This window comes from Uranotaenia lowii, chromosome 3, assembly GCF_029784155.1.
Source record: "Uranotaenia lowii strain MFRU-FL chromosome 3, ASM2978415v1, whole genome shotgun sequence".
NCBI lineage: Eukaryota > Metazoa > Arthropoda > Insecta > Diptera > Culicidae > Uranotaenia > Uranotaenia lowii.
Window position 1 is genome coordinate 295,632,182 of NC_073693.1, and position 13,816 is coordinate 295,645,997.

Here is a 13,816-nt window from a genome sequence, read left to right on the forward strand (position 1 = left end):
TTTTAAAGAACTGCTCTAGACCAGACCTTTCCCAAATTTTCTATCAAAAATACAGGCAAACCCGGATGTAGCCTGGATATAAAGATGTATAATTTTTATTATCTGAAATGATTTTGTTAGTCAGTTATGCAACAAACTAATATCGGGCAATCACACATCCTATCAAAATTGGTTCCATTAGCTTGATTAGATCTCAAATTTTGTGCATATGGGAGCCCCCCTTACTTACACTGCAGTGCACTGCAATCACTTTGCAACTTGCAATCAGTGATGCCACATTCAAATGAGTATTTTTAAGCCCGAAAAGTTGGTATCCGGTATAAAAATCTCATAAAACGTTAGGTATAAATACATACCATTAGGTATAAATTTCGAAGCTTTTAAAACAAATTTTGAAAGAATATTGAAAAAAAAATGTTTTTTTTGCTAGTAAAGTAATTTAAAACATCATTCCGGTATCGAATTTTGAATACGGCAAATGCGCTAAAATCACTGTTTCGAAAAAATGCGTTCAAAGTTTGACAGCTCCATAAACTCCCAGCAAAAATTTTTATTTTGTATTCTTTATTTCTCGAACACCAAATATCCTTCAGTAAACGTTGCACATTCAATTCAAGATAACTCCAATTGTTCACGTTCGGTGCATTCGCCCTATTTAAAATTCACTACCGATATGTTCTGATACAGTCTACTGAGGCTATAGTGTGATTCACTCTAATCACTATTATCATTTTCCGATCAGAAGAGCATATCATGATTACTTCTAAAACCTATCTTAATGAGATATTCTTATTCAGAAGCTTTGATATCAAAATCTTCGTTATTGTCCTTTCGAAAATGAAATTATACCAAATCTGATACAAACAGTTATTTTTCCTGCTTGAATTTGTCTGCTTCGAAAGCTTTTATTGGAATACACAATTCAATTAGAAGAGATAAACCAAATTAAATCAAGATGGGGTATTTTGATATTCAATATTTTCTCATCAAAATGAAGTATAATTTATTACTCGTAAGGTGTTAAAAAATCTCCAATTATAGCATTAAAAATCATGAAATTATAAAAAATTATATCACTTGCATATAATCATTCATGCAATGTTTGCTATGTACTTATGACTTGTATGAAAAGTTGAACTGCCTCCTTCTGTCATGTATTCAAAACTATTATGCATTGTTTCAAACTTGCACAACTCTTTAAAAGTTTGGGTACAACCAGGGGGATTCGAACCTCGACCTGCAGGTTGAGAGGCGCGCATGCTACCACAGAACCATGCTTAGTGCATTAGAATGAGAATTTCAAATTCATCTAATCGACACAAATTCATACATGAGTCTTGTAAAACAGACGGATAATCTGGTCCTGATTTATATTACAAGTTGATTGTATTTGAAATTATTCCATTATTATGCATCCAAACAAAACAAAAGATCATACACGGATGTTCTTTTTGACGGTCAATCAATTTCATATTCTGAATTTGTTTCGATTATGGTCGTTTTACCATCTTTATGGCATTCGCGATTTTATCAACGTTGCAGTTGGCAGATCGTTATTGAAAAACTTATCCGGTACAACTGCGTTCGATGTTTACTCTTGGGCTCGAACTCGCGGACATCGGCTCAGGAGACAACAGACTTGCCAACTGAGCTATATCACAATTCTGGGATTCTGAGATTCCATAACTTAAAACGACAGTTACAGTGCGCCATCGCAAATTGGATGAAAAATCGTTTTTAAATCCCGATTAAAAAAAGAACATCGAAGACTGGACACCTAAACGTTGGAATAAAACGAAATCTGACAATAACAACCATTAGACAATACCCTTGAGGAAGACCACCAAAAATAGTCGAAACGTCGGGCATTTTACAAAGAAAGTTGTTTGATTGAAATCCAATACCGAAAAATAGCCAAAAATTAAAGAATATTTTATTTTTATTTTATTAATCATCAGTGTTGCCAGTGTTCATATATTGTTTTATTTAATTTTTAATAAGATTTGATTTATTTTCGTTTATCCTTCATCTCATCCCTTCATTCCTTCTCACCTCTATTCTCAATCAAAACTTTTTAGGCGTCGACTTTTGATCTTTAAAACAAACTTTTATTTGAAAAACATCCTTCATTTTTATTCCATATTCCACATCTTTATTCTCAATCCTACAAATTTTATCTAATTTCTGATTATTCTTCATCTCACCTCTACATTCCTTCTCAACTTTATTCTTATTAGAATCTTTTTAAAATACAAAATTTTATATATCAAATATCCCTCATCTCAATTTTACATTCTCTTCTCGACAAAAGCTTTGCAAATCTTAAAATTTTATTTATTTTCTGCATAATCTTCATCCAATTCGAAAATATTCGTTACGAAAGCCTACCCAATTTGTGCTTTTTCTGTCGCTCTGCTTTTTTACCAGAGCCGGAACTATCCGCAAATAACATTCTTGGCAAAAGCTTTCTCTGTGCTGTACTGTGCTTTTCTTGTCACTCTGTCTCTGTTTACCAGAGCAGGAATAATTCAACAGTATTCTTAGAAACAGCCTTCCCAACCAGAAGGCAAATTCAAAACAAAAAACAGCAGCCTTAAAAATCCAAATCAAAATAAAAATCAGAAGCTGCAGCCTCAGAAATTTGCGCTTCCAAAGCCAATACCATCTTTACCCGCGAAAGGCCAAATCAAAGCAAACAATCATCAAAGGCAGCCTTAAAAATCTGCGCTTTCTAAGCCAATTCCGTCTTTTTCCACCGGATGACCAAATCAAAGTAAAAAATCAGCAGAAGCTGCCTGAAAATCAGCGCTTCCAAATCTATTCCGTCTTTTTCCACCGGCAAGCCAAACCAAAACAAATAAACAGCAGCCACAGTCAAGGACTAAAAAAATCGTATTCAAATCGGAGCAGCCAAGAAACAAAACCGCGCGTAGTTCACAAAAGTTCTGACCACAGTAGGTTCGCGACTCAGCAAACACGTGATTGTAGGGGATTTTTTTCAAGGGGAATCCGATCGCCAGAAAATCGTGAGCGAGTCGTGGCAGAAAACCTCGCGAACCTCGCGATTCTGGTTCGTGAACCAAATTGGAAAACGCATTGCACACTTGATGGTCGTGTTTTCCGTTTCGTTATTTTGTCTCCACATGGTTGTTGATTGCGCCAAATGCAACGCGTGGACAGTTGAAATAAATCGATTTTTCAAAGTTTTCATAACAATTTCTTGAAAATAATTTACAATGTTGTAAATTTAAACGATGTATATAATTTGTGAATTGAAGTTTGTCCTTTCTGATGTTAAACAACGTCAAATTTTTCAAATTTGTATATAGAGTTTCGAAAGGATGCAATCTGGCCCAGTAACAGATACAAAATATATTGATTTAATTATCCGAAGGATAAAAAGTTCCTCCGCATCATACAAAGATGTATGGGGTGGGGGAAGGATAAAAAAAATACAAGTCCAATCTAGAAATGTGTAATTCGGCATCTTAATTGTATCCCCATTGTTATTTTCAAGTTTCTTCTGAAGTTCAAATTGAGGAAGTTATATAAGTTTGGAATTTCAAATTTCATGTCATGGCAGAAAAAAGGAGGCATTAACCGTGCGATGAAGTTTTGAAAGCGAGGGAAAACCATTAAGATAATTAAGAATTTCAATGTTAACTCATTGCGGACATTTGCTTGACGCATTTCCGAGCCGGACAAACCGGGCAATTTTAAATAAAAACCTAGCAAAATCCGGGCAATTAATTTTAAAAATGTCCATAAATCCGAGCATTATCTGGGCAAAAAAACTGTTTTGTTCATCAGAACTTATCGACAGGTTTTGAATCGTACTTTAACACTAAACGTACCGGAGGCGGTCAAATTACGGTTTTTGAACTTTAAACGATGATTACGCCTTATATAATTGTTTTTTCGCAAATTTAACGACAGGACTATTTTTGTTTTTGAAATGCAAGTATTTTTGCGTTTTTAAATTTTTTTTAAGTGTTACGGTTTTCGAATAACGTATGTGGTATACCTATTCATACCGCGAGCGGTCAAATGACGGCAAAAACCGTTTTCGCTAAAACTCCCTTGTTTCTCAACCGATTTCTACCAAATTTATAGTTTTGAAAAGCTTATAATTTGACTCAAATATGTTTCTCAGACAACTTTCAGCTACAATCAATAACTTTAAAGTTATTTACAGTACAAGAAAAATTTTATGAAAAAACATGCTTCAGGAAAAAGGTTGTAAATCAGTTATTAAGTGCTCGAAAAAAATTTCACTTAGTGCCTGAGAAAGCTGAAGTTAGAAGCTATATGTTACACATATGGAAAATTTTTTTGAAAATTTTCTAAGATCTTGGCTACAAAAAATGTAAAAAAGTTGTGTAAAACCCGTACTTTTCAATCAATCAACCGCCAAAGCTGTTCCTGTTACAGTAGAAAATTTTAAAAAAGTGAATTGAAAAGTAGACGTAATTTGTCACATTTTGGCATCTTTAGATTTTTTGAAATACGAAGTACATAATTTATGACGACTTTTCAAAGGTAGCTGTTTTTCGAACTTTTTATCAATTTGGATTTTCTAAGACAATTCCTACACCTAAGCTCAGCTTTGCACTGGATTTTGAGTACGTTAACGTAAGGTTTAGGCAATAAAACTATATGCAAAAGAAAGCTTATTTCATACCGGTTCTAGTGGTGTAACTGCATTGGCGGTGTAATGCTTGGCAAAAATATGATAAATAAAACAGTGAACTAGTTTCTGAATTTTGAGAAGACAGCACAAATTCTTGCTTGGCAGACGGGCGCAGTGGGTGGTAATATCTCAAAGCTATTTTGCACACGAAGACGGATGAAAAGAAACGAAAAAACAAACAAGCATTAGCTCAAATTTTCTAGTTTTACTTTCAGAAATATATTTATTATATTTTTGTAAAGCATTGCACCGCCAATGCAGTTACATCACTAGAACCGGCATGAAATTGGCTTTCTTTTGCATATAGTTTTATTGCCTAAACTATACGTTAACGTACTCAAAATCCAGTGCAAAGCTGAATTTGGGTGTAGGGATTGTCTCAGAAAATCCAGATTCATAAAAAGTTCGCAAAATAACTACCTTTGAAAAGCCGTCTAAAATTATATATTTAGTATTTTAAAAATCTAAAGATGCCAAAATGTGACAAATTACGTCTACTTTTCAATTCACTTTTTTAAAATTTTCTACTGTAACAGGAACAGCTTTGGCAGATGATTGATTGAAAAGTACGGGTTTTACACAATTTTTTTACATTTTTTGTGGCCATGATCTTAGAAAATTTTTAAAAAATTTTTCCATATGTGCAACATAAAGCTTCTAACTTCAACTTTCTCAGGCACTAAGTGAAATTTTTTTCAAGCCCTTAATAACTGATTTACAACCTTTGTCCTGAAGCATGTTTTTTCATAAATTTTTTCTTGTACTGTAAATAACTTTAATGTTATTGATTGTAGCTGAAAGTTGTCTGAGAAACATATTTGAGTCGAATTATAAGCTTTTCAAAACTATAAATTTGGTAGAAATCGGTTGAGAAACAAGGGAGTTTTAGCGAAAACGGTGTTTGCCGTCATTTGACCGCTCGCGGTATGAATAGGTATATACAAAGTGTCGGTATGTTTAGTGTTAAAATCCAAAACACCTTTCATGATTATTTTTTCTAAAAAAATTAGGTAAGTAGGATGGTTTGTACTGATACAAAAAAATATTTTGATGTGATTCATAGCTTAGTCATTGTCTGCAACATTTTTGATATTATTCAGTTTTTCAAAGTTACAGAGCCATACCTAGTTCAGAAATATTTCAAAATAATTTTCAGAACATTCTCATTTTGCAAAATATTTTCAATGGCATCTTATTTGATTTTCATTACTACTTAAATTTGACATTCTTACTACCTTTGGACGAGTGTGAACATATTCGATTTCTATTTTTAAAATATTTCAAATATGTACGATTTGCGATTGATATTTCAAATTCCTAATTTCAGCTGAAAATCCGATTGATGAACAAAATTTGAAAACAAATAATTCAATGTTCACGATTCAAAATTTTTTTTTATCAATTCCTTTTCTGGATTCAAAATTATACAATTGATTTAAAAAAATTAGGATTGAAAATTCTCATTTCTCATAAATTCTTAATTTCATATTCGTGATACTTAATTTGGAACTGTACAATTTAAATTCGAATTCTGAGTTTTGAAATAAGTTCTACGAATATTTGAATCTAATTTGTGGATTAAGAATTCCCAATTCAAATAGTAAAGTGTGACTTTTTCATTCAGAATTGAGTCATCAGGAGATTCCCTATTCCAAAATGAATTTCAACTGAATATTTTTGAATTTGGAATAAGAAATTTTCAATCATTAATTTGTCCATTCCAAACTCTATGCAAAGAGTGAGAAAATATAAATTTTAATAGCAAAATTCGTATAAGCGGATTCAGAAATGTTAAAATAAAATCTGAAAAACAAACTCCGTACTTACTAACAGTTCGAAACATAGAGTGATGAACTTATTAAAAGAATTTTGATAGTTTTGAATCATAAATAATGAATAATTAATTTGGAGTTATTTATTTGAAAGTTGCGTTGTGAATTTTGATGATCGAAAAATAATTTTCAGATTATAAGTAGATAAAATGACAAAAAAATGGTAGATAAAAAAATTGCAGAAATCAATTCAAGAAGCTCAATCGAAGGAAATTCATACAATAAACGATGATTTCAAATCCAGTACTAAGATCAAGATCGGATTCAGAGTTAATGCTAGAGATTATTATAATTTAAAAATAACAATGCAAATTTGTAATTTATTTTCCGACGTATCATTAATTCTATCGGTTTTTATCATTGATTGAGTATCATACTCATTTTTTTTTATTTAAAAAGATTTGAATTGAGAATAACATGAATTTATTGTAATATTTAAAAACTACCGTCCCGTTATTGTGGTCAAAGTCCGTTTTCGCTTTGACAAAATAAAGTACGCACTTTTATAATTCGGGTTTTTTCTCTTTTTGGAAAATTGTTTCGTCTTCTCATAAGTTAAAAAGAATTCAATTCTTTGCAAAAGCCATTGCAACTAAGGGTTTCATTATTTCTTCATCCTTTTAGGGGCATGTGAATAAGGTGGTGAAATAGCAAGTTTCCGTAGATATTTGTATCCCTCAAGCCAAAATCCCTCAAGAAAGTTTTTTTTTAAAGAAAAATTACTTGAAAGCTCTTCTTTATTATTATTGAATTAATTTATCCATTTTTTATGGTATTTGCTTTAATCCAAAATAATCATTGATTCGTTTGCATGTGTTTTCTTATTGAAACTTTACATATGGAATCGTGGTTGTCTTTCCCAAATTTAAAGAACAGTTATGGAATTTTACACTCAACCTCTACTACAGAAATGTAGTAATTTGGATGAAATTGTAAGGCTCTAAGATTTGATTTGATTATTTATTCCTTAAACGGTTGTTAAAGATCATTATAAGGCCTTTTTGTGTCCATTCTAATCCATAATTTTGTCAAAAAGCTTTGTTTAATTCAATTGACCACCCAGGAGTTGACATGGCAGAATGAATTTGATTTGATATTTAGAATTTCATTAATCTTAAAACGCTGTAAGTTATCAAAAAAAAAATTTTTTTTAAATAAACTTAAAAATAAAACAGAAATATTCCATACAATAATTGGAAGAACAGTGCAAAATGAAGAACTTCCTGCTGCTGCTTGAAGCACAATTTATTACCCGTACGCATACCTAAAGAGACGCACAGCCTGCCTATGGAAGAAAATCGAACAACCACGCGTTCCCTTCCAAAAAAAAGTTCATGAACCTTTTCGCTAAATGGTTCGTGAGCCAAAATCGCGGGGAAAATTTTCATGTATGTTACGATTTCCACGAGCGAGACAGGATTCAAAATCCAAAAGAATCGTCTGTTGGTTGGACTGCCTCGCTCGTGTTTCCTATGGTTCGCGAACCTAAGGGATTTTTTTTCACAGCCTGCTCGCGCTTTGGCGAACCTTTACGGGTAAAAATCGTAGACGAGCGGGAATCGCCACTCGTGTACACGATTTTATTAGTCCTTGGCCACAGTATATATCTGCGCTCTAAAGCCATTCCGTCTTTTCCGCCGGAAAACAAGATCATAACAAACAATCACCAGCATCAGCCTTAAAATCTGCACTTCCTAAGCCAATTCCGTCTTTTTCCACCGGATGGCCAAATCATAGCAAACAATCAGCCGTCACAGTCCTAAAGATCGGTGCTTCTAAAAGCTATTCTGTCTTTATCCACCAAAAAGCTAAATCAATACAAACAATCAGCAGCAGCAGCATTAAAAATCTGCGCTTCTTTAGCCATTTCCGTCTTTTTTTTTACCGGAAATCCAAACCAAAACAATCAAGGCAGCAGCAACCTTAAAATCTACGCTTCCAAATAAATTCCGTCTTTTTTCAGTGACCGAATCAGCAACAAATTTGTTCGTTGCAGCAGCCTTTAAAAGCTGTGTTCCCTGTGCCAATCCCTCTTTCATACCGGAGGCCGAATCAGAAATAAATTTTTCATAGCAGCAGCCTTGACAATCTGCGCTTTCTGTCCTTATTCTACCAACAACGCCATTGTCTTGATTTTACGATTCATATGAATCTCAATTCAGAGATTCAACACATTTTTAGGGTATAAAAAATTTCAAGAGAAATGTTCTCTTCCAAACTCAAAATTTTAAATTCTTTATCAAATTTTCATGAACGACTAAAGTGAATCTAGAATTACAATCTCGACTCGGCACTAAGGCCAAAAACTCTAAATTGTATCCCAGCTCCACATTTCTTCTACAGATTATCCAAATTTTCTCACTTGTTGATAGACATTTAAAGCCTGTACTCGATAAACGCTATCAAAAGTTATTCTCAAAAAAAGTTGGTACATGATTTTTGGGTACAGTCCTTAGACTCAAATATCGAATTTTAATGAGATGAGACTCACTAAAGTTGCCTGATTGCCCGGATTTAACCCGAATGTTTTTGCTTTATTTGCAAAACCAAAGAAAAACTTTATGTTCATGATAAAAATTATGTATTTTACGTCGAAAACAAGTTTTGTTAACAAAGTTAATCCAAATAAAATGGTTGATGTTTTTTAATGGAATATTTTTTCGTGTTTTTTTCTTCTCGATTTCAATTGAAGAATTCTTTAATTTGCCTGGGTATTGCCCAGATTTTAGGTTGTTAGGTTTTAAATTGAAGGCCCGATTTTTAGACAAAATAGCTCGGGTTTGCCCTGCCCGGATATGTGCGGAAAAATATCTGGTGAGCTTAGGTTTGAATCATTTCCGATTTACTGATTCCTTTTTTTCAATCTAAATTTGTTGCTTGAGACCGGATTGTGGAATCTGTATCCAGTTATTTATTCTTGAATTTTCAGTTCGGTTCATCATTGGGACAAAAGCCTGATTCGAATCTTGGTTTTGCATTCAAAAATTAAATGAGATTCATTCCCTATTTTCAAAACTCATTATTCCGGAATATTAAAAGAAAATATTTAAAATAACAAACCATTTTTAAGATTTGAATTTGAAAATTTTACTCTTATTTCTTATGCAGAATTGAAACTTAAAAAAGTTCCATTATGGTTATCCAGAATTAGAATATTAGAGTTTCATCGTTCGGAATTTTAATTCAGATTCACTAGTTGAATTACGAATAAATAATCGAAGAAAATTTCATTTCATTTCAAATACAAAAAAAAATCAAAATTTGAATAAGAGGATTCTGGTAAAGTATCATGTCTTTTCTGTTTATAATTATTGTGAATTTTTGTTTGGAATTTAGATTCAGAAATCGATTTTAAAGTAAGTATTTAAAATTTTTATTTCGGTTTAAAATGCAGGATTCAGATTCAAAATTAAATTTCAAAATTGTCCAAAATAAAACACAAATCAGCTTAAAAACACTTTTATAATATAAGACCTGAACTCATTTTTAAAACAACGTTCTTTGAAAAAATTTGATTTTAATTTGTTTTCACAGGATTTAATGATGAAATTAATTATTAATGATAATTTAATGTTGATATAATAACTTTATCTTCTGGTTTAGGAAAATTCAGCTGGAAATATATTTTGTTAGTTTGTTGTTTAACATTATTGATATTGTTTATACTTAGAAAAAATCAAAGATTTAAGCTAAAATCTGATTGTATCGAGCTTACAAGGGATAAATCTGATTTCATCCCTTAACAAGTTTTTCATTCAAATTTAGCCTTCAAGATCCTACATTTATTTTTAAAAGTTTCAAAAAACCTGAACGTTTTAAGGACTTATTTTCGAAATAATGATTTTAAATGAATAACAAATCATATGAAAGAACCTAAACCCGAAGAACCTATACTCTTAGTATTATATTTTTTTACTTTTCTTTATGCATGCATTTTTCAAGCATGCATGTATGCATTTTTCAAAACGTTATAGGAAAAAAATTGTCACCAAACCCCCTTCTCCCCCCATGAGGCAGTTCATCCTACGGCCCCGTTTTTGAGTGAAATCTGTAATTTTCAAAATATTTGTAATATTTCATAGCTTTGCCAAAAAGTGCACGAAATAATTTTATGCATTTTTAACTATTTGGAAAAGTGACCTCGAAAATAAGAGCAGACACACAAAAAAAAACTACATTAATGAGTATTTGAAATAAACGCCCCAAAATTAATTAAAATTAGCGCTTATATTCATTGTATTTCAAAAATTTCTAATTTTGTAGACTTGTGCTATTTATCATAAGCGTGCTCTAACCTTCGTTCCTGAGTTTTATACATATAACTTCGAGTCATGGCCGTAGGTACGAAGGGGGGAGGGGGGGGGGGGGGGGGTTTGGGAGTTAAAGCCCCCCATAAGAGTCCAAAAATGTAAAGCAGAATGCTCTTCTCTAAACTCAATGTGCAAAACATTCTTGATCAAATTTTGTTGAATGGCTAAAGTTAATCAAAAGTATCAATCTTGACTAAGGCCAACACCGCGAAATCTTATCCCAGGTCTACAATTCTATAGATAGATATTTAAAGACTGCACTCGAAAATCGCTATCAAAAGTTATTCGCAAAAGAAGTTGGTGAATGAAATTCGAGTACAGTTCAACGTCCCGAATATTAAACTTTTCAATAAGATTAGACTCACTAAAATTGCCAGATTGCCCGGATTCAGCCCGAATATTTCACTTTATTTGAAAAATCATAGAAAACTCAAGTTGTTTGATCACAATTATTTATTTTGTGTCCAAAACAATTTTTTGAGCTCATTTTATCCAAATTAATTGGCTTATAAGTTTCAATGAAAAAAAAAACATTTTTTCGAATTTTTTTCCTCTTGATTTTGAACATTTCCCAAATTTGGCTGGATATTTCCCAGATTTTGAGTTGTAGGCTTTGAAATCGAATGCCCGGATTTTGCAAGATTTTTAAATAAAATTGCCCAAAATTACCCTGACCGGAAAAAATGTGTAATGTGTAAATGTGTAAATATATCTGGTAAGCTAAGGTTTGAATCATTTTCAATTTTGGTTTTGGTTCCAATTTTTTGTATAAAAATCATTATTGGGACAAAATCCTGATTTGAATCAAATTTTTGCACATGGAACAAAAATAAGATTTTTTTCCAAATTAGGAACTTAACATTCCGGAATATCAAAAGGAAGCGTTTAAAATTACCAAACATTTTAAATTTTAGATATGAAATTCTAACTCTAAAATCTTATACAGAGTTGAAACTTAAAAAAGTTTCATAACGCTGAACCAGAATTAAAATATCAGAGTTTCAACATTCGGAATTTTTTTAAGGTTCACTAGTTGAATAACGAATAAACAATTGAAGAAATGATTCATATAGAAAGTTATAGATTCAAATTTCAAATAACACATTTCTGGTTTAGGATTCTGTTATAAATTGCCCTTTTTAGTTCATAATTATTGGGACTATTTGTTTGTATTAAAAATTCAAAAATCGATTTCAATTTAGAATTCAGAATTTTCATTCAGGTTCAAAATACAGTGTTCTGATTCGTGATTAAATTTCAGAAAATTCTCAAAAACACAACACAGGTTAAAACCACTTTTAGAAAATTCTTCATTTTCATGATTACCGGCAACTGGGGCATCATGTAACACTTTTTAACTTCAATGGCTTCTTAAAAGTTTATGTGCATAGATAATCATACCGCTTGTATATCAAAAGCTAAAGGTTGATGGGACATCAAATTGACGTAGTCAGATTTTTTTTTAGTTTCTCCAGATACTTTTCAATATACAAAACCATGCGATTTTCCCTCTACTAAGAAAAAGGGGTATGTTCCAACAATCTTTTGTTTTTATTCAAAAATAAAATGAAAATGTTTGCAAATTTATTGTTTTGATATATTTGTGATGTCATAACGCATAAAGAACCAATTGCAGTCATTTTTGGTTTTTTTTGTTAAATCTCATTTATTTGAAACGGCTCGTACCGCTCGGTTTTAAGGAGCCAAAATCACTGTATGCTTTAAATGTAGAATTTATTGCTTAATTCTAGTGCATTTGGAAAATTTAGGGTAGAAAAAGATTTGAAAGAAAAAGTAAAGATTCAGAAATTTTATAAATGAAGATCAATAGTTTTGAGAAAAAGATAAATTTCAAACATATAGTCTAAGTCCATTACAGCCAAAACATCTCGTACTGGAGTGTAAGGTTGTTTTCCTCGGGCCCTTAGGGAGTCCTTTAACTTTGATCTGGCGATAAAATAGACCTCACACGACCAGACAATATGCTCGATGTCATGATAACCAAGGGCGCAAGAACACAAATTGCTGTCAGCCAGATTAACGCGGAAGAGTGAAGCTTCTGAAGATTAGTGGTTGGTCATGAGTCGGGAAAATAGTTTAATAAAATCTCGACTCAAGTTCAAACCTTTGAACCACGGCTTAAGACTTTCTTTGGGAATGATGGAGAAAAGCCACAATTTTTGGTTTTGCTCGAATTAAATTTTTAATTTTTTTTTTGTCAAAAATACATTAAGGGGTAAATACTACAAAAATTCTAGAAACTGAAATCATATAAATTAATTTTTGTATGGATTAAATTTTGAAATTAACAAACGCGTGATGTAAAAAAATCATATTACAGTATACGGAAACGAGATTTAGAAGGTGAATCTTTGATCTGCTTTTTGATGCATTTTAAACCTGGTTGGTACTGAATTATAAAAATATTAATTTTAAAAAAATTTTAGAATGCCCGAACAATATTTTTACACCAACAGTGTTGGTACTAATAGGATAATAAAAGCAATATAAAGTTTGTATGTTATATCATGCCAATGCGTCATAATGGGTACAGTTTTTTACGCCATCGAAATATGTTAAAAATTGTACATTTCTTGCACACTTTTTAAAATTTGCTATGAGAACCAAAAACTTTGAAAAAATATCTCACAATGTGAAAAATTATGACATCATCATTTTGTTATCATTAATTGATAACTCAATCAGTGACTCAATTACATCTATATATATAAAAAGCAATTATCTGTATGTTTATTTGTTTGTTTGTTTGTTTGTTTGTCCTCTATAGGCTCAGCCGTCTTAAGAGCTAGAGATCTGAAATTTGGCATGGATGCTCATTAGGACCAGGAATGATGAAAAATGTTTTTTCACGTTATTGACGTTCTTTTCCGTCGGATTGTGATGAAAATTTGCACATGAGTGTTTCGAGAGACGAGCAATCGATTACAGTTATCAAATTTAGAGATAGGGGTCGGCAAAAGGGG